Source organism: Eublepharis macularius, chromosome 16 (genome assembly GCF_028583425.1).
Source record: "Eublepharis macularius isolate TG4126 chromosome 16, MPM_Emac_v1.0, whole genome shotgun sequence".
Lineage (NCBI taxonomy): Eukaryota > Metazoa > Chordata > Lepidosauria > Squamata > Eublepharidae > Eublepharis > Eublepharis macularius.
The window spans coordinates 7161443-7181072 of NC_072805.1; the positions used below are offsets into that span (position 1 = coordinate 7161443).

General features: G+C 44.1%; 1 protein-coding gene across 1 annotated transcript in view; it reads right to left on the reverse strand.

The window, feature by feature from the left end:
• LOC129343819 (potassium voltage-gated channel subfamily KQT member 1-like) overlaps positions 1 to 19630 on the reverse strand; it is a 513626-nt gene that overhangs the window by 51825 nt on the left and 442171 nt on the right. The gene's annotated exons all lie outside the window — the stretch shown is intronic.

A 19630-nucleotide genomic window follows, 5' to 3' on the forward strand; every position in this document is an offset into this window, starting at 1 on the left:
GACTGTTTAGGATGTGGGAGGTGAGGACCAATCAGGTCACATATGGAAATGACCTCAGTGTTCCAAAAGCCTCTGGGGGAAGAGTGGCTGAGCTGGCAGTGGGCAGAGGTGCAAGTAGGCAGCAGCCTGCCAGCCACACAGGGAAGCTGTATCCCTTTGTGAAAACACATTGTAAGTGGTCGGCCTGGCCTCCACCATTTTAATAAGCAGTTCTGGATATGGCTGCTTGTGATATTAAAGATGTTCAGGCCTCTGGAGTTAAAATGGCTGCTCTATTGCCACTAGAGATCCCCTAACAGTTGCTGAGTCCCGCCTGGGAGAACCTGGCATGCATGGAATGCTGCACAGGAATGCAGAGTGATTAAGAGATGATTGGATTTACTATCCTTCCAGCCCCAAAGGTGCCAAGTGCAACAAAGGTCTCGCAGAGTCATCTCCACTTAACACATTCCTTTCCCTTCTTCCGTGATGAGATCTCCTGTCCTTGATTGAGGAGCTAATAAAATGACATTCATAAGTATGTACAGTTGTTCCTGGGAAAGTACAGTCCCCACCTAAAAGCCATCAACTTAGCTCCGGTGGAATTCACTAACAAACTATCCCTTTTGTGCAGTGCTAGAACATGTTTTGCATTTGCTTTCACACACCCCAGCAGCTACCAATCAAAGTACTCAAACTTTTTGTCAAACCCAGGAACCAACCATTGGAGTCTTTGTTCTAATGGCTAGGTGGGCTCTTCCACCTCAGGGCACATTTTACACGTAGAGCCCTGGCCTCATTCAAATTGTACACGCTTCTGGATCCATAAGTGCTGTTCCCTTGAGGTTTGCCCAAGCCTCTTGCTTTCTTGGCTGAGGATGCTGGCCATTCGAAGCTACTCTCTTCTCCCGTGGACTGAACCCCTCTTCAGGATAGGTAGATATATTTGCTCTCTCTTTCTCTATTCCCAATTTCTGACTAAGCTTCCTAGGACTGTGTGTGTGTGTGCTTATTTTTACCCCATAATTGCAAGTGTATGTGCATGTCATTTGTTCTTAATAAAAGTTATTGTTGTACCTTAAGAACCAGCCTCGTTTGCTATCTTGGGAAGGGACCTGGTAGAAACTGGTGACAGATCCCTGTGGTTGCCGTCCTCTTGCACAGCCATTCTCCTTGCTAGCTGATTCCCCCACAAATCATTTTATTGCAAGGAGACCAGTTCTGGTAACAACATTTTACCCTTTTTTACCCCCTTAGGGGGTGAATTTCTTAAAAGCCCTTCTTAGTGGGTGTTTACATCATGAAAGGAATGTTCTCCCCAAATGTCATGTTTCTAGGTCCAGGGGTTTGGCTGGACATTGATGAGTCAGTCAAGACACTGGTCTTTATATATATAGATGAAATACAAACACTCATTCTTTACATATATGAAGGTGATTCAGATACCAATAAACAAGTACACCATTAGACACAACGTCTTGCCCGTGTCCTCACATACATCAGTGTTCCCGCTAATGTGAGCATGTGAGCAGTCGCTCACAGATTCTGACTCCTCCACTCACAGCTTCTCAGCTGTAGCTCACAGATACTAACCCTCAGGCGGCCCCGCCCTCCCACTCAGCCAGCATCTGCAGGTGGGCCCTATAGGGATGGAGCAGGGATGCAGCCTCATCCCACTTCTCCCTTCCTGGCTGTGGCTGGTTTGGCCCCCAGGGTGGTGCCAGAGAGCGCCTCCATCCACTGCTGGCTCTCTAGCTGGGGAACAGAGCAGAGCTGAGTGATTGGGTCTGGCCTGACCCATGCAGCCTGAAATTGCTAGGATGCCCTCAGCCCCAGAGAGCTGAAGAGAGGAGGTAGCATCTCAGCCGCCACCATGGTGAAGGCGTCATTTAACTTGGCCTTGGTGCAGAAGGAGGCTGAAGAAGTAAGCACTGACTCACAAAAGCTCATCTTGAAATAAACGTGCTAGTCTTTAAGGTGCCATTGCATGACTGCTTTATTTTGTAGCAACAGACTAATACAACTACCCCTTTGTAACCAGCATGGACATATCCATTTTTATACATAAGTATACTCTGATTTTTGTGGCCCTTTCACCTAATGGCTTTTATTGTTAAATTGTTTTGGTTGTAATCAAAACAATTTGATTGTAATTTTTTTTTAAAAGGAGGTGTACTCAGAACTTTAATGAAAGTTGTTGTTTCGGCTCACCAAGTAGATTTTTAGCTCACAACACTGCAAAGCTTAGAGGGAACATTGCTGAGGATCCCAGTATATAGTGGGTGAATTTCATTTTGTCCAAGGCTTGTTTGAGTCTGGGATGTGAGTAGGTTTACCAACCTCCAGGCAGGGGCTAGCATTCTCCTGCAATTACAACTGATCTCCAGACTACAGTGATTTGGTTCCCTTGGACAAAATGGCAGCTTTGGAGGGTGGACTCTATGACATCTTAGCATCTTTCCCAAACCCTGCCCGCCCCAGGCTCCAACCCAAATTTCTAGGAATTTGCCAGCCTTGAGTTGGCAACTCTAGATGATAGGATCTGACTGTAGCTAAATATCATCAGCAAACAAATGGATTGTTACATGGTAAATGTTTATTTGGCTTTCTATAATTGGCAATCAGATCCTTAATCCTGTAAAGGCAAAATAACTACATTTAAGGGCCAGACTAGATGTGATGGGTTCTTCAAATTCAAAGCCAGTTTGAGAAGCAGGACTCTAATCTGGAGAACCAGGTTTGATTCCCCACTCTTCCACTTGAAGCCAGCTGGGTGACCTTGGGTCAGTCACAGCTATCTCAGAGCTCTCTCAGCTCTACCCACCTCACAAGATGATTGTCATGAGGATAATAATAACACACCTTGTGAACTGGTCTGAGTGGGTGTTAAGTTGTCCTGAAGGGATTTGTTATCTTTCTGCCGGGCCTGCAAGACGGAGATGTTCCGCCAGGCATTTGGTGGGGGCTAGGCTGCCCTCTCGCCGGCTGTACCACTGAAGACCGTCCACCACCCATGCAGGAGCTCATAAGTGTGATGCAGGGCATGATGCAAGAGCCAAGCCCTGCGTCTAAAATGCTGTATTTTAATATTTATATCCGCCTATTGAGAAATTGTTATTGTATATGGAATAGTGTTTTAATGTTTATTTATAATGTTTTTATTGTTTTTAAACTGTATGTTATTAATTGTATGTTGTCACACTGCCCTGAGCCCGTCTGATGGGGAGGGCGGTCTAGAAATGCAACAACCAACCAACCAACCAACCAACCAACCAACCAACCAACCAACCAACCAACCAACCAACCAACCAACCAACCAACCAACCACATGTTGTTATTGTTGTTCTTCATAGCCACCACAAGGATGATGCTACTATTTTAAAAGATTTTGAGGACTGTAGCAGTTTTGGCACTTGATAAGGCTCGGGGGGAGGGCAACAGCACCTCAGCCCGCTGTGCAGCCAATGGAACAAATGCAAAATTACTTTAAAATGGCAACAATGTCCTTGTGGCAGTGTTCTCCCAGTAGCCACAAGGACACTATCACATCTTGTTTTGCCCTAACTTACTTCGAGCTATGCCAACTGTTACGGAAGGCAAAATATAGTCTAGTCCTGAATTATTATTGAGCAAATTGGAACTGTATTATGTATTTGAACCTTGTATGTGATGTTCACTAAGCACTTTGCACTTTATATATTTTAAAACGTTGATAAAAATTTACATAATATCTTTATAATAATTCAGGACTAGACTATATTTTGCCTTCCAGTTGGTGTAGCTTGTGAGCAGGTGAAGGCACCCCAGTTTTGTTGGTTTGTCTAACTTACTTCGAAGCTGGTGGGATCAGCTTAAATCCTAGTTAATTTGACCTTTCAGAGCACAGACTAAAGGCCACGTTGTCCTGCGTCTGGCCACTGCTTCAGCAGAAGATCACCTGGGTGACCCAGAGTATGGTGGAATGAGTGGCCTAGAGGAATGGGAGAGGAGCATGGGAGAAAAACATCTTTTGCCAACATAAGGAGATCTGGGCTGGGCTGCGGCTCCTCATTTGCTACAGCTAGCTAATCTGGATGCGGTAAAAGGGCTACTGGACTGTAGCATATTGCCTGTAGCCCTGAGCAAGCCATACCATTTCCTACATTGTTTAACATGTCATGTTTCAGTTATGCCTTCTTTCACATTTCTGCAGTAATAGTCCTTATTACGTTATTATTATTTATTTGAGGTCTCCTCGCTCTTATTGATTTATAGTATGTAATCTGCCTCAAGACTCAGAGAGAAAGGTGGAGTATAATATATAAATAATGTGTGAACATCATATTGCATATGTGCTTACTTGCTTAACTCATATTTTTGCATTTATTTTACAAGCTGATTTGAGTCCCCAGATGAAGGGGGAAGTGGCAGATAAATGGCTAAATAAATATTAATGTAATAAATAAAACTGAAAAACAAACTGGACTCATATTTATGCCCTTTTTATGTATGTTACATTCCAAATTCCACTGATGGAATTCCATCGCTCACAGTGAATCACCCAGACAGAACCGCAAACCATTTTTCCCATTGTCAAAAGATCTTTCCTTGCCTCACCCAATTCATATCCTTCACTGAAATTACCAAAAGTGATTTTTCATCCATGGCCGTTTCCAGATGGCTTACCTGCACCCGGAACGTCGCACCACATTGCGGGGAAAACGTGAAATATCGCGTTTTCTCGTGTGAGTTTTGTGCGATGTCGCGCAAAACTCGTGCAAGAAAAAGCGATATTTCGCATTTTCCCCGCAACGTGGCGTGACGTTCCGGGTGCAGGTAAGCCATCTGGAAATGGCCCAGCTCCAGCTCTCTGAGATCAGTGGATCAAACATATGGCAAATTTATCAGTGGGACAGGCAAAGGCCCCTGGTGTTTAGGTCCAGCTAGCTCAGTGGGTTCTTATGACCTGTTAGGTTGGCACACTTCAGTCCCCTTCTGTGCCCCAACAGATGAGGTCTAAAACTCAGACCCAGAGACTCCAAGGCTGACAGCCTTTACCATTTTCACAGAAATAATCTTTTGAACAATTCCCTGTAAAGAAGTGGGCAAAAGCAATTCCAGCACAGATACTCAGACCCAGTCCTGGTACAGAGCTGCAGTGTATTAGAGAACCCTCCAACAAAGATGTAGCATTTTCTTCCATGGCTATGTGCCTTAATTAACTGATCCAGGGCACTTTTAACCTCACATAGAAGACTTGAATAGAACTTTAAGAATGGGATAATGGAGGCTTATTAGGTTAATAATGAATCGTGCGTTCAGAGGCTGACTTTAAAAACATGATTAGACCCGCCTTTAAGTCTGAAATAGTTCCTTTAATCAGCCTTCCAAGGGCTTATCTGTACAATCCAATAGGCCTGGCACTGTTCCACAGCATCATTTACCCTGTACAAGAAAGCCAAAAAAGAAAAGAAAAACCCTTTTCCATGTTAGGAATTTTAACTATCAATATTGTCTTAAAATACTTTCTGCTTCTGTTTTTTTTGTTGGACAGCATTTGATGCTATCATATTACAGTTCAAAGCCAATCCTGTAGCCAGGATCCAAAGAAGTTACATGTATGCAAGAGAGAGCTACCCATACAGCCAGAGCTTTTCTAGTTGATTCTCCAGTAGTAATTCCCACTGCCGATTCCCACATCTCAGTATTCCACTTACAAATAACCCCCCCCACACACAAAAACTAGCCCAGAACCAGCTGCAGTTCTATGTATTCTGCAAGTGCATGCATATTGTTTTTAACATATGAATTTTAAAGATATAACCCCCCTCCCCGATTCTGGCCTCAGAGTACAAAAAGAAGGGGGGGGCAATACAAAGAAGCATCACTCAAACACTTTTTATCTAGATGGGTAGCCGTGTTAGTCTGTCTGTAGCAGTGGAAAAGAGCAAGAGTCCAGGAGCACCTCTAAGACTAACAAAATTTGGGATAGGGTATGAGCTTTCGTGAGCCACAGATCTGAAGAAGTAAAGAAGTGAGCTGTGACTCAGGAAAGCTCATCCCCTACCACAAATTTTGTTAGTCTTAGAGGTGCTCCTGGACTCTTGCTCTTTTCTACTTTTTATCTATGTAAGCATCTTCACTTAGAGACATTTCACTGGGCCTTGGAAGATGATGCCAAATGGGGGCCAGCACCTCTGCAGAGTTTAAATTGCACATTCACCAGTATAGGCATTACATACAAAGCGAGAATTATTCAATGCTCATACAAATAAAAATCACATGAACACTGCGCATGAATTGTATACACATTCATTTGAACACATGTACAGGATAGTTGTGAGTGGGTATGAAAGTTCTGCCTGTGGTATTAGATCCCATTCTCGCGTACAAGTCATCAACTGATGTACCTGTATGTGTGAACAGCCCCTTTAGAACTAATTGCACATACAATTCCTGCGTAAGTAAAGATGAAATTCGGTATAGAATTAGATATTAGATAAAGGTGGGGTTAGATAGAGAATATCCAGAATGCATTTATTCACCTCCTGGGGGAAATTCCTGTTCTGGGGAAAGGAAAAGAAACTTGATTTTCGAGGTCAAGTCTAGTTCTGTGTTAATATTTCTTCAGAAAGAGCAATGGATGGTCTTAATGTGATCCAGTAAGCCTTAGGGCTGAATACAGATTTGAACTTGAGTTGCTCAGTCCGTCATTCTGACCACTACATCTCACTGGAGGATAAGAAGAAAAGCACAAAACTAACTATTTTGATTTAAAATTGCCAGATAGAAAAAAGGCTTCCCATTTTGTATTCAAGGGAGGGGGAGCAAAGTGAAAAACAAAACCAGGAACACAAGCAAATTCTGGCAGCACTTGAGCTCATGCCACAGCAGTCTACGGCAACAGCTGACATAGCTCCATGCTCGAAGAGGTTTCAAATGCATTGCAGACATTCCCAAGGACCGATTTGGAAAAAGAGACACAAACAACTGGTCTCTTTCACCTGCTTTCCGACTGAGTTTCAGCAATGCTGCTTTTCACACAAGGCAGCCACATCGAGGCCTGTGCCCTTACAAAAGCTCTTATTGCCTCCGTTTTGGCTTCTTCCCCAGGGCATTAACAGATTGAAGAAATGTTTTAAAATGGATACTTTAAGAAGCTCTCCAAGTGTGTAGAGTTCATATGATTTGAGGTCACCTGGTGAGTTCCATGGCTGAGCAGGAATTTGAAGCCAAGGTCTATCCAAATTCAACATTAATGGAGTGGAATTTTTTTCTGAGGGTATGCCCATATCACAGCATCCAGGTGGACGCAACTTGGAAATGAGGTCTACATTTGTGGATCTGGAAGGGTAGAAGAGGAGGTGGAGTGGCGTTGTATGTGAGGAGAGGGCTTGATTGTCAAGAAGTTATGGAGAATGGGGCGGACAGCCCAGTGGAAAGCATATGGGTAGAAATAAGGGGAGGAAGGACAAAGGGTATTATTGTTGGAGTCTGCTACAGACCACCTGACCAGCGAGAAGAAACGGATGCTGCCCTCTTTGAACAGATTGGTAGAGTATCCAGACATCAGAATCTTGTAATTATGGGTGACTTCAACTTCCCCGATGTGTGCTGGGAGACAGGCTCAGCAAAGCGTCATGAATCACACAATTTCCTGACCTGCCTGGCCGATAACTTCCTTTTTCAAAAGGTGGAGGAAGCTACAAGGGGCTCGGCCACACTAGACTTGATATTAACCAACAGGGTAGAATTGGTAGATGAGATGAAGGTGGTGGGGACCTTAGGGGGAAGTGACCATGTCCTCCTTGAATTCCAGTTGCTATGGGGGGTCAAGGAAGTTCGTAGCCAGACTCGTAGGTTAGATATTCATAGGGCCAACTTCGATGAATTCAGAGGCTTGATGAGAGTAATTCCGTGGGGGAGTGTGTTGGAAGGGAAAGGAGCGAGGGAAGGGTGGGCCCTTCTCAAACACGAGCTTTTGCAAGCTCAAGCCCTCACTATCCCAGCAAGACGGAAACATGGTAAGGGCTCCAAGAAACCGATGTGGATGCATAGAGAGCTCCAGAATAAGCTAAGGGAGAAAAATGAAATGTTCAGGAAATGGAGAGAAGGACAGACCTCTAAAGAGGAGTATATGAGGGTTACTAGGTACCGCAGATCAGCTATCAGAGAGGCCAAAGCTCAGTACGAGCTGGGTCTGGCCAGGAGGGCTCGCTACAACAAGAAAAACTTCTACAGATATGTGAGAAGCAAACGCAAGGTAAAAGAAGCAATTGGACCGCTGTTGGGAGTAGATGGAGAAACTCTGATGCAGGACAGAGAAAAAGCAGACAGGCTTAATGACTTTTTTGCCTCTGTTTTCTCCCTGAAGGACTCAGGTACATCTAGAGATAGTAGAAAATGTGGCAGGACACCTGAGTGGCTAATTGACATTGACAGAGAGGTTGTGGAGAGGCATCTGGCTGCACTGGATGAATACAAATCCCCTGGACCGGATGGGGTGCACCCAAGAGTGCTGAAAGAACTTTCCAGAGAACTTGCAGAACCCCTGTCCATCATCTTCAAGGCCTCCTGGAGGACTGGGGATGTGCCACAAGATTGGAGAAGAGCGAATGTTATCCCAATCTTTAAGAAAGGGAGGAAGGATGACCCGGGAAATTACAGGCTGGTCAGTCTGACTTCTCTTGCTGGGAAGATATTAGAACAGATTTTAAAGGGATCAATCTGTAAGCATCTGAAGGACCGCTCAGTGATCTGGGGAAGTCAGCATGGTTTTGTTCATAACAGATCTTGCAAGACCAACCTGGTTTCCTTCTTTGATTGAGTGACTAGCTTACTGGATTGGGGGAACTCTGTTGACGTGATTTATCTGGATTTCAGTAAAGCTTTTGATAAGGTCCCCCATGACATTCTGATGGGCAAACTGGAAGACTGTGGAGTGGACTATAGGACAGTTCGGTGGATAGGGAACTGGTTAGAGGACCGCACTCAAAGAGTGGTGGTCAACGGCATTTCATCAGATTGGAGGGAGATGTCCAGTGGGGTGCCGCAGGGCTCGGTTTTCGGCCCGGTACTTTTCAATATTTTTATCAATGATCTGGATGAAGGAGTGGAAGGGCTGCTCATTAAATTTGCTGATGATACCAAATTGGGAGGAGTAGCAAACACCCCAGAAGATAGAATTAAAATTCAACAAGACCTGAATACTCTGGAGAAGTGGGCAGCTGTGAATAGGATGCAATTCAACAAAGACAAGTGCACAGTATTACATCTGGGCCACAAAAATGGGAAGCACAAATACTGGATGGGGGATACACTTCTGGGCAGTAGTATATGTGAAAGGGATCTTGGGGTAAGAGTGGACTGTAAACTAAATATGAGCAGGCAGTGTGATGTGGTGGCAAAAAAGGCTAATTCAATCCTGGGTTGTATCAAAGGAGCCATAGCGTCGAAATCACAGGAGGTCATAGCCCCTCTCTATACTGCCTTGGTCAGGCCACACCTGGGGTATTGTGTGCAGTTCTGGAAGCCTCACTTCAAAAAGGATGTGGCCAAAATCGAGAGGGTGCAGAGGAGAGCGACGAGAATGATCAGGGGTCTGGAGAATGAGCCCTATGAGGTAATGCTGAGGGCCTTGGGAATGTTTAGTTTGGAGAAGAGGAGGTTGAGGGGGGACATGATTGCTCTCTTTAAATATTTGAAAGGCTGCCATTTGGAGGAGGGCAAGGAGCTGTTCCAGTTGGCAGCAGAGGGTAGGACCCGAAACAATGAGCTTAAATTACATGCACAAAGGATATGAGGAAATACTTTTTCACGGTCAGAGTAGTTCAAAAGTGGAATCAGCTGCCTAGGGAGGTGGTGAGCTCCCCCTCACTGGCAGTTTTCAAGAAGAGGCTGGATGAATACTTGTCAGAGATGCTTTAGGCTGATCCTGCACTGGGCAGGGGGTTGGACTAGATGGTCTGTATGACCCCTTCCAACTCTACGATTCTATGATTCTATCTCTGAACACCTAAAGGTCATCCACGTATTGACCTACCTTACAGGGTTGTTGTTATGGGTCATATGTGAAATGCTTTGAATACTCAGACACATATATAAATTTAAAAGTATTCAATGTGAGTTATCTATGTATATGGGCTTGTTTGTTCTGAATCACTCTGGAAACCCATCCCACTTCCACATCCCTGCACAGCTTGAACTGGTATCAGGAAGTTTAAACATCCAGTACTTATCTGAAATAAGTTATTCCCCTCCACCCCATTAATTGTCAATGTTCCACATTCCTCCTTTACAGAACCTTTGTCTGTTTCTTAACTTCGATTGGACATGGGCTGATCTCCCCCCAACCCCCCCCCCCCCCAGCATCCCTGCACAGAAATATCTTGAGCCTCCAATGCAAACTGCCCCATTAAGTTTCAACAATTATCCCTGGATCTTTTTCTGAGTGAAAAGAATCACACCAGAGAGGCATTCCTTGGGAGTACTTGACTTACACATCTTATCAGCTCGGAAGGAGGACGAGTATGTGTTGTTCCCCTGCTATCGCTGGGTAAATGTATGAACTGGAGTGCTGGTTTTGTTCTTGGCCTCACATAGGAAATCTCTGATTTCCATTAGGGATGTCAGGAATTTTAACATGAATGTGGCTGATGTTTGTTCTGACTATGACTGAACTACTCATTTACAATCACTTTGAGATTGTGGGGTAGAAAGGCGGTCTAGAAATTCACTAAATAAATAAATGCACATGTGTTGAATCATCCACCGGAATCTCTCATTTTTGGCCAAGCTTCAAACTGAATTTCAATCTGTGTATGTGCCATAGCCACTTCTATAGGTTTCTTGCATGTGTTTCTTCACATGCTAAAGGGTCAGGATAGAGTGGCTCATGTCTTGGTAATTTATTTTCTCCATTTATAGTCTGCCTTCCTCTTGAGACTTGATGCTACAACTCCCACGAGTCAGTATAAGAATGAGCATGTGCAATTCTTACTGATCTGAGCAGCTCGCCCGTCTTTCTTGTTAGCAAAAACTCAGCCATGCAGGTATGACGGGTCAGGAATGCAGAGGCAGCATAACCCATACACCCTCTCTTGTGACCTGAACTAGAATTCAGTGGGTGAAATGAATGTTAGGCGGGGAAAACTACTGTTCCCATAAGACACTGTGAAAACATGCATGCACAAATTACAACAGCTCCAGAAAGTTTACCTGCCTTTGCCATTCATGAATGCTGAGTCAGACAGCTATTAGGAACATCAGGAGACAAACTCACATCTGTAACATACTCAGGGCTTTTTTTCTGGGAAAAGAGGTGGTGGAACTCAAGACTGCACAATGATGTCACTTTGGGTCAGCTGGAACGAGGGGGGAGTTTTTTAAAGTTTAAATTGCCCTCCGCTAAAATGGTCACATGGCTGGTGGCCCCGCCCCCTGATCTCCAGACACAGGGGAGTTTAGATTGCCCTCCGAGCCGCCGAGCAGCACGGAGGGCAATCTAAACTCCCCTCTGTCTGGAGATCAGGGGATGGGGCCACCAGCCATGTGACCGTTTTCAAGAGGTTCCGGAACTCCGTTCCACCACGTTCCCGCTGAAAAAAAGCCCTGAACATACTAACTGTGAAATGTTAATGTTTTGTGCACTGAAAGAATGGGGAGAACAGCAAATGAGAAGGCAGAAGTGGCTGTGGAGAGGAAGTCGGCAGCATGAGAATGCACCAAAGCTTTCCTGCACCATCATGCATATGTGAACTCTTTGAACACAGGCAAGCAATTTGTTAAATTTGTGACAGTGGAGCAGATGCACCTGTAATGGAAGTGGTTGGTGACTGCGCATCTCTGATTTCAGATCCTCATGAGACTTGCCCTGATTCCCAAGCAATCACTTAGAACTATATTTCCATGTGGTTTCCTTGATTTTATTTTTCAGTTGCAGACATTAGGGGTCTCCTATTCCCAGGGCAGTGTGTATGGCTGCTGTGATCTCACAGTAACAGAATATAGATGTGGGCCCAAAATTCAGCTTCCTCTCCAGGACACAAACGAATTAGGCAAAGGTCATGGATCCCATTCATTCGTACAAGACAAATTGCACACAAGTGGCCCCAATTTGGATGGGGGCCAAAATGGGAGAAAAAAGAGGGCTCAGCCCCGGCTGAGTGGCACATATTGAAACTGGCCTCCCTGCAGAATTTTAAGGGGGAAAGGCTGGTTTTTAAAGAACAGCTCTCTTCCCCTTTACAGTGCTAATAATAGTGTTGGGGTGGTTAAAGTAAAAGAAAGTGAGTGGTGTGTTGATGACAGGTTAATACTTCTTCCCTTGAGACCCTGATTTAAACGGTGTGCTAATTCACAATTTGACTTTTACATAACATCTATTTATGCCCCCAGGTTTAATTTAAAAATTAAAAGTGAGTTTCTGGCTCTTATGGATGCAAATATATTGATAGTATGTGGGCAATGCATGTTGAAACGCCTGAAGCCAGAGCAGTGGCTGAATAACATACCCAGTTCTTGGGATAGGTGTGTACATTGCCCCTCCCCAATATCAGCTCCCTTGTCTCTTCCCAATATTAAAACCAGAATAACGGGCATAAAATAAGAGAAATGATAAACATATGCATAATTCATACGGGCCCCAGAACCCAGCTTTTTGTTAGTGGATTATCTCCATGCAGATCTTAAATTATTTTAGAACACACAATTTTAGGCCTTGGCACCTTCTCGATGCTATCCTGGGATTGCCGCCGGCTCTCTTAGGAGAATGTTTTAAACAAGCATTTGCTTTTCCAATAGTTTGCTTGGGTTTCATAAAATGAGTTGGAAATGGAAACACTTTCAGGATAAAAAGATTACATAAGGCAGTTGCAGAATCATTTTTAACGTTTTTCCAAGCTTCATACTCTTAAATGGAATCACGTTAGCCTCAACTCTGCTTTTGGCACATCTCTGGAAAGCCCTAATTTTAATTCCTGGAAACAGCCTGAGTGTGTGAGACACACACAACTTCCAGTGGGCAGATGCTTCTGTCGGATTTTCCAGCCCAGCTTTCTCGGTTGGGTTTCCTATCATCATAGGTTGGACAAGTGCCTCTGCTTACAGGGTTCGTGCCAGGGGTGTCTTGCTCGGAAAGAAATGCCCTCTCTTAGCTACGCAAGCAACCACATCCCCATCAATGGAATGATGTAGAGGGTTTTCTAAGTTAACAGAAATGCTGTATTTAATTATGCAACTCTCTCTGCCAAGCAACATATATTGAAGTGGAAACAGAGGACCAAAAGAACAAACCCGCCCCACACTTCAAGTCCAGTTTATTCGTCAAGCACAAAAATTAAAAAACGAACATAACGATGGGGAAAATCCTGAGTTTGAGGGCCTCGCCCGTAACTTCTCTGAAGCATGTCAGACTGTGTCTTGGTGCAACGATACCTTTCCAGCATCAGGTGGAAGGCTATATATGCTAGAGTAGAGCAGTCAACTCTGTGTGCGTGTGTGTGTGTGTGTGTGTGTGTGTGTGTTTGTAAAGTGTCTCAAACCAAGGTCCCTGACAACAAGACATGGATTCTGGGGGGCAAAATGAGCTGATACAGCTAGAATGTGAGTCCATCTGTCTTTACATCTTGGTGAGTGGAGTGATTTCGGATGCCGAATGACAATAGTAGGTAAACGCCAAAAGATGCTGAATCACAATCGCAGGTTTGATTGAATAGGGTGGGGTATGCAGAGGGGTGGTGGGTGTGGAGAAATCAGCATTGGTAATGAGACAGGAAGCCTCGGTCGCGATTCAGTCTAGGTGGATGCATTGTCTTGAGCTTCGTTATCAGTTGCAATTCAGCTGTTCAGCAGACAGACTGCTTCTGTAATCACTCCACTCTCCAAAATATAAGAACAGATGGACTCACATTCTAGCTGTATCTGAAGAAATGAGCTATGACTCACAAAAGCTCATACCATACCACAAATTTTGTTAGTCTTATAGCAGCTACTGGACTCTTACTCTCATGAAAAACTATGGAGAGTGTTAAAAGAAATGGGAGTGCTACAACATCTTATTGTTTTGATGTGCAACCTATACTCTGGATAAGAGGCTACTGTCAGGACAGAAACAGTGGGGAAACAGAATGGTTTTGTCAGTTTGACAAAAGGTGTCAGGCAACGATCAATATAATCTCTCTACCTGTTAAACTTCTATGCACAGTATATTATAAGGAAAGCTGGATTAGATCTAGAAGAAGGTGGAATAAAAATTGGTGGAAGAAAAGTTAACAATTTGAGATATGCTGATGATATCATGTTACTAGCAGAAATTAGTGAAGACTTGAAACAACTACTGATGGGGGTTAAAGGAGAAAGTGCCAAAGCAGGATTACAGCTGAACATCAAGAAGACAAAAGTAATGGCTACTGAGGAATTACACAATTTTAAAGTTGACAATGAGGAAATTGAACTTGTTCAAGATTTTCTATTCCTTGGCTCAATCATCAACCAAATGGTGACTGCAATGAAGAAATCAGAAGATTGAGATTCAGAAGAGCAGCTGTGAGGGAACTAGAAAAGATCCTTAGAGATAAAGATGTCTCTCTGGGAACAAAGATCAAGATAATCCAAACTGTGGTATTCCCCATTGTCATGTATGGATGTGTAAATCGGACAGTGAAGAAAGCTGACAGGAAGAAAATTTATTCATTTGAAATGCTGGAGGAGAGTTTTGCGGATACCAAGGACAGCCAAAAAGACAAATAAGTGAGTACTAGATCAAATCAAGCCTGAATTCTCCTTAGAAGGTAAAATGACAAAACTGAGGCTATCATACTTTAGTCACATTGTGAGAGGACAAGATTCTCTGGAAAAGTCAATAATGCTAGGAAAAGTGGAAGGCAGTAGGAAAAAAGGAAGACCTAAAACGAGATGGCTGGAGTCAATAAAAGGAGCCACGTCCTCCAGTTTGCAGGATCTGAGCAAGTCTGTTAATGATAGGATGCTTTGGAGGTCTTTCATTCATAGGGTTGCCATAGGTCGGAAGCGACTTGACGGCACATAACACACACAACAGAAGTTACACATATAATTATTTTGCAAAATCTCAGGCAAAAAATATACCATTAACATATTTTTGAGTGTACTGCAGTATTCAGTTTAAATAGACTAATGAATTATTTATAATAATTTTCCATGATAAAAATATTAATCAAAATTCATCAAGACCTGCACCTGTCTTTTTCAGCTGTTTTCCGCTACCAACTCTGATCTTGATCTGACATAATCATAAGTCTGCCAAAAGGTAAAGCATAAAAACAGTGAGTGGAAAAAGAGAACTAAAGTGAGGCCTCCTCCACATTCCATCCGTCAGCAGTCAGTGGAAGGGGTGTATGTGCTCCAATTTCATCCAGGGGTCTCTCCTGTCAAGATCTCCCCCTTTCTTTTCTGAAGTTCAGTGTCCTGAAATTTGTCAGCCAGAGCCAAGTCAAACATCCCAGGGATCTGCGAGTAGTAGAGCCTCCCCCTCCATTCAGTTTGAAGGAGTCAACCATCTCCTCTCCTCTCCTCTCCTCTTTTTTTGGTGTGGCTATGGGGTGGGGTGGGGGGGATTGCTGATTTCTGAAATGTGGAAGATCTGTGTGCAGCTGGAATGCCACAACTCCCAGGAGTACAAAGGATCAGTTTAAAGCAAGTACAAAGGATAAACATTTATCAGAACTCATCTGTAACAACAGGAAGCCATTTTTTAAATTTAAAAAAGATAAATACAAACAATAATAATCAAATACTGGCCAAGGAACAAAAAAGGGGTCTAAATATTTGGTTGACATAAGCTATTTTTATACTCAAGGAACAGCCTGGCTTCAAAGGGGGGGGGGTTGTTTATAGCATTTGTACTGCAACCCACTGATCTCCACAGGATACTGGGGGGCAAGGGACCCTGAAGAATGACATGGGGAGGGGGTCTACAGCAGGATGGAGGGAATAGAAGGAGATTGTTAAACTTCAGCAGGATCCATCCCCTAATCATTGTTGGTTTTGTGTATGTAGACCAGGGCTTTTTTTCTGGGAAAAGAGGTGGTGGAACTCAGTGGGTTGCCCTTGGAGAAAATGGTCACACGGCTGGTGGCCCCGCCCCCAGAGCTCCAGACAGAGATCAGGCAGAGCGGCACGGAGGACAATCTAAACTCCCGTCTGCCTGGAGATCAGGGGGCGGGGCCACTGGCCATGTGACCATTTTCAAGAATTGCCGTAACTCCGTTCCACTGCGTTCCTGCTGAAAAAAAGCCCTGGTGTAGACCAATTTGTCACACTATATCTGCTGCCCCATCAGTACACTACTGGCAACAGCATATGTGCTATTGTGTATTGGAGGCAGAAAACACATTTTTGAAGCACTCCCAGTTAGTACCTGCCTGCCTGATAGTGACAGAAGCTTTATTTGACTCACCTTTGCCTTGCCCGTGTGCCCAAATTTTATCCACTTCTCAAAGACTTCATCTTTCTCTAACAGCTATCACAACACAATACTTTCTCTGTCTTAAGCAGTTTTAATTGCATATTTTAAATTAGTGTACAGCTGGTCTGATGAAGGATGTAGCCATATTAGAAACTGGTGAATAGCAAGATTACTTGGGCCTGGCATTTATAGCATTTTATTACAACACAGAAAATAATTTTCTTTTTTTAAAAACAAAGTATACATAGCCCCATACCGGGAATGAGCGAAACCCAATACTCTTGTGTTTTTGCTCAAAATCTCCCTTTAATCAATGAAACCATGAGAAATATTACTAGATTTATGAAACTGTTGAATCACCTCAAAATTTCTTTGACTTTTTTCTGGAGAAGGGCATTCCCCCACCCCAAATAGCTTCAGTGGTAATTGTAGCCTGTATGTATGTATCAGAAAATACAGGAACCAAGAAGATGGTACTGGAGAAGGTCCAAAAGCATTCATTATCCCAGAGCTTGGGTCCTATTGTCATAACCACTGCTTCGGATCATCTAGAGCAGCCACACCGGGTTGGGAAATTCCCGGAGAGTTGGGGGTAGAACCTGGGGAGGGCAGGGTTTGGGAAATTAATTTATTGCATTTATATTCCGCCCTCCCCGCATCAGTGGGCTCATGCCAGCTATTTCCTCGCTGTGAACTGATCCCTGTGGTTTGGAAATCAGTTGTACTTTTGGGAAATCTCCAGGTCCTACGTGGAGACTGGCAACTCCACTGGGATCCTCCTGGTCTGTGCCCTGGTTTTCCTTGCAGTACATTCATGGATGTACTGAAGAGCCAAGATCTCACCCATCGGTATGACCTGGTGTGGCTTGGATCTTCAACACTTCCCAAACAGGCCTGGGGCTTTGGGTGGACAACACCAGCGTGAGGATTTCCCTAGGGAGGGGGCTATCCTGGACTGGCCTCAGAGTGAGTGGAAGCATTGTTCTGCCCTTGTTAGCTTCGGTAATGATGCGCACGATGGTTCCCGCACATCATCAGCTGGTGATACAAGTAAGGTCAGTGTGGCAGTGCACTGTACATAAGTTAGCAGCAGAGGCATTAAGGAAAATTCTCCGAATTCCTCTCTACCCAATTTCTCCCTGAAATCCAAATCTAATCTGTTTCTTTCCCTCTTTTTAGGCATTTGGAGTCTATTCCTAATCAATTCTGTTTTGAGCAAATATGAATTTGAAAATAGGAGGGATGGGAAGGGAGGTTCTGCAAAATTTCAGAATTCCACTCTGTAGATGCTCAGAGGCAGGCAATGTCTAACCCTAACCCTAACCTTCGTACCCTCCTGCCACAGCACCACCAAGAAGGGCTGACATTACAAAAGGGCAGATTGATTTCTCTTCAAAGACAAGTCAATTAAGAGGAATCAATAACTGCAAACAGGGGATCTGCAAGCACTTGCAGAGAAGCATCTCATTTGCCCTCCCACATTATTTCTACTTTCCCTTCCCTGGCAGCCCTCATAGCCTCTATGTCTCTCCTGCTTCCTTCCCACCCATCAGCCAACTGACCTTTCTCTGCCCTTCTGTCTCCAGCCTTTCCTCCTTCTCTCCTGCTGCCAGCCTCTCCCTGGGAGAAGTCTACAATTGTTCCAAATGTTGGGCCATCCAAAGTCCAATTGTGATGTGCCAGCCACTGGCCCTGGCCCAGTTGCGTCATGCCAAGCCCAGTTGTGCCATGCCAGCTGTCATGTCAGGCCCAGTTGTGCAGTGAGGAACCCTCAAGGACTCATGGGGCACCTCTCTTTCCACAGTATCCCCCTCCTCACACTATTTCCTACTCTCCTCCTCCTGGCAGCCCCCATAAGTCACTTTCTCCTGCTTCCTTCTCTCCATTCCACTCACCAAACAACCAACTTTTTATCTGCCCCACATCTTCAGCTATATTTATTATTTATTTACTTATTTTACACCCAACTCGGTGTTGAACAGAAGCAAGGCACTGGGCCTGGGTGAGTCATGAAAGTCAGGTGGTATCAAGTCACCCGATGGCTGCTGCTGGCTTTGGCTCTGGTGATGAGTCCTCCCTCAAAGGCCAAAACAATCCTGGAAAGGGCATTGCTGATCCCCCTGCCTTTTACTGACAGAAACCAAGGCTGGAAAGCTGGCAGTACTGTGTGGTTGCTTAGGAATGGCCACTGAGGGCATTTGTTTCTTTAAGCTACAGGCTCTGCTCCTATCATTTAGGTTTTTTTAAAACACCAAATGTATTTTTTAATTTAAGAATTTTTTGCAAACCTGATGCTTTTCTCTTGTTTGTAAAGATAGATAGATAGATAGATAGATAGATAGATAGATAGATAGATAGATAGATAGATAGATAGATAGATAGATAGATAGATAGATAGATAGATAGATAGATGTGTGTTATTTATAGTCACTCAAGGTGGATTACACACTGTAATGCCCTTTTCACATTCAGACTTTAAAGCATTTCAATATCTGTTCTGCTCCCTATGTTTGCAGGAGTTTCACACTTGCAAGGTAGTCATGGGACACAGTACCGATGTTTGTCCGCCATATCCCCGATTTCTCCTCCTGCTTTTCCCTTCCCTCTAGGGTGTGTGCACTCTCTCTCTCTCTTTCTCTCTCTCTCTCTTTAAAAGCCAGGAATGATTTGTAACGTTGCTGTGTTGAAACATTACTGCATATTCCCACCCGGCTTTAAAAGCCAAGAAAGGGTTAAATGGCTGCTTTCCCCCTTCCTCCCTCAGTGGTATGAGCACACACTTTTTTTTTCAAAGCTAGGAAAATGTAAGTTATTCCTCATTTCTCCTGGCTTTAAAAGCCAGGTAAGGGTTAAATGATTGATTTTCCCTCCCTCCTGATGTGGCAGCAAGGGAAAGAAGCTGCAGTATTTTAACCCTTTCCTGTCTTGAATTTAAAAAAATAAATAAATGAGAGTGGTACATGTTTTACTCTAGAACCCTACCACCAATTGCCTCTCCAGTGGGCAGAGGACAGCCCACTCAGCAAAAGCGGGGGCTGGGGTGGGGAGATGGGTTCCAACATTGCAACATTACTACACATGCTCAAAGTTAAAAGTGTAACATGAATTGCCAAGCCCCGAAAGCCAAAAACTGCACCAAGGCTTCAAAGCCAGTCTAACATGAAAAACAAGCCACCAAATCAAGACTGCCTTGGACAGTGTGGAACATGGGGGTGCCATGCCGAAGCC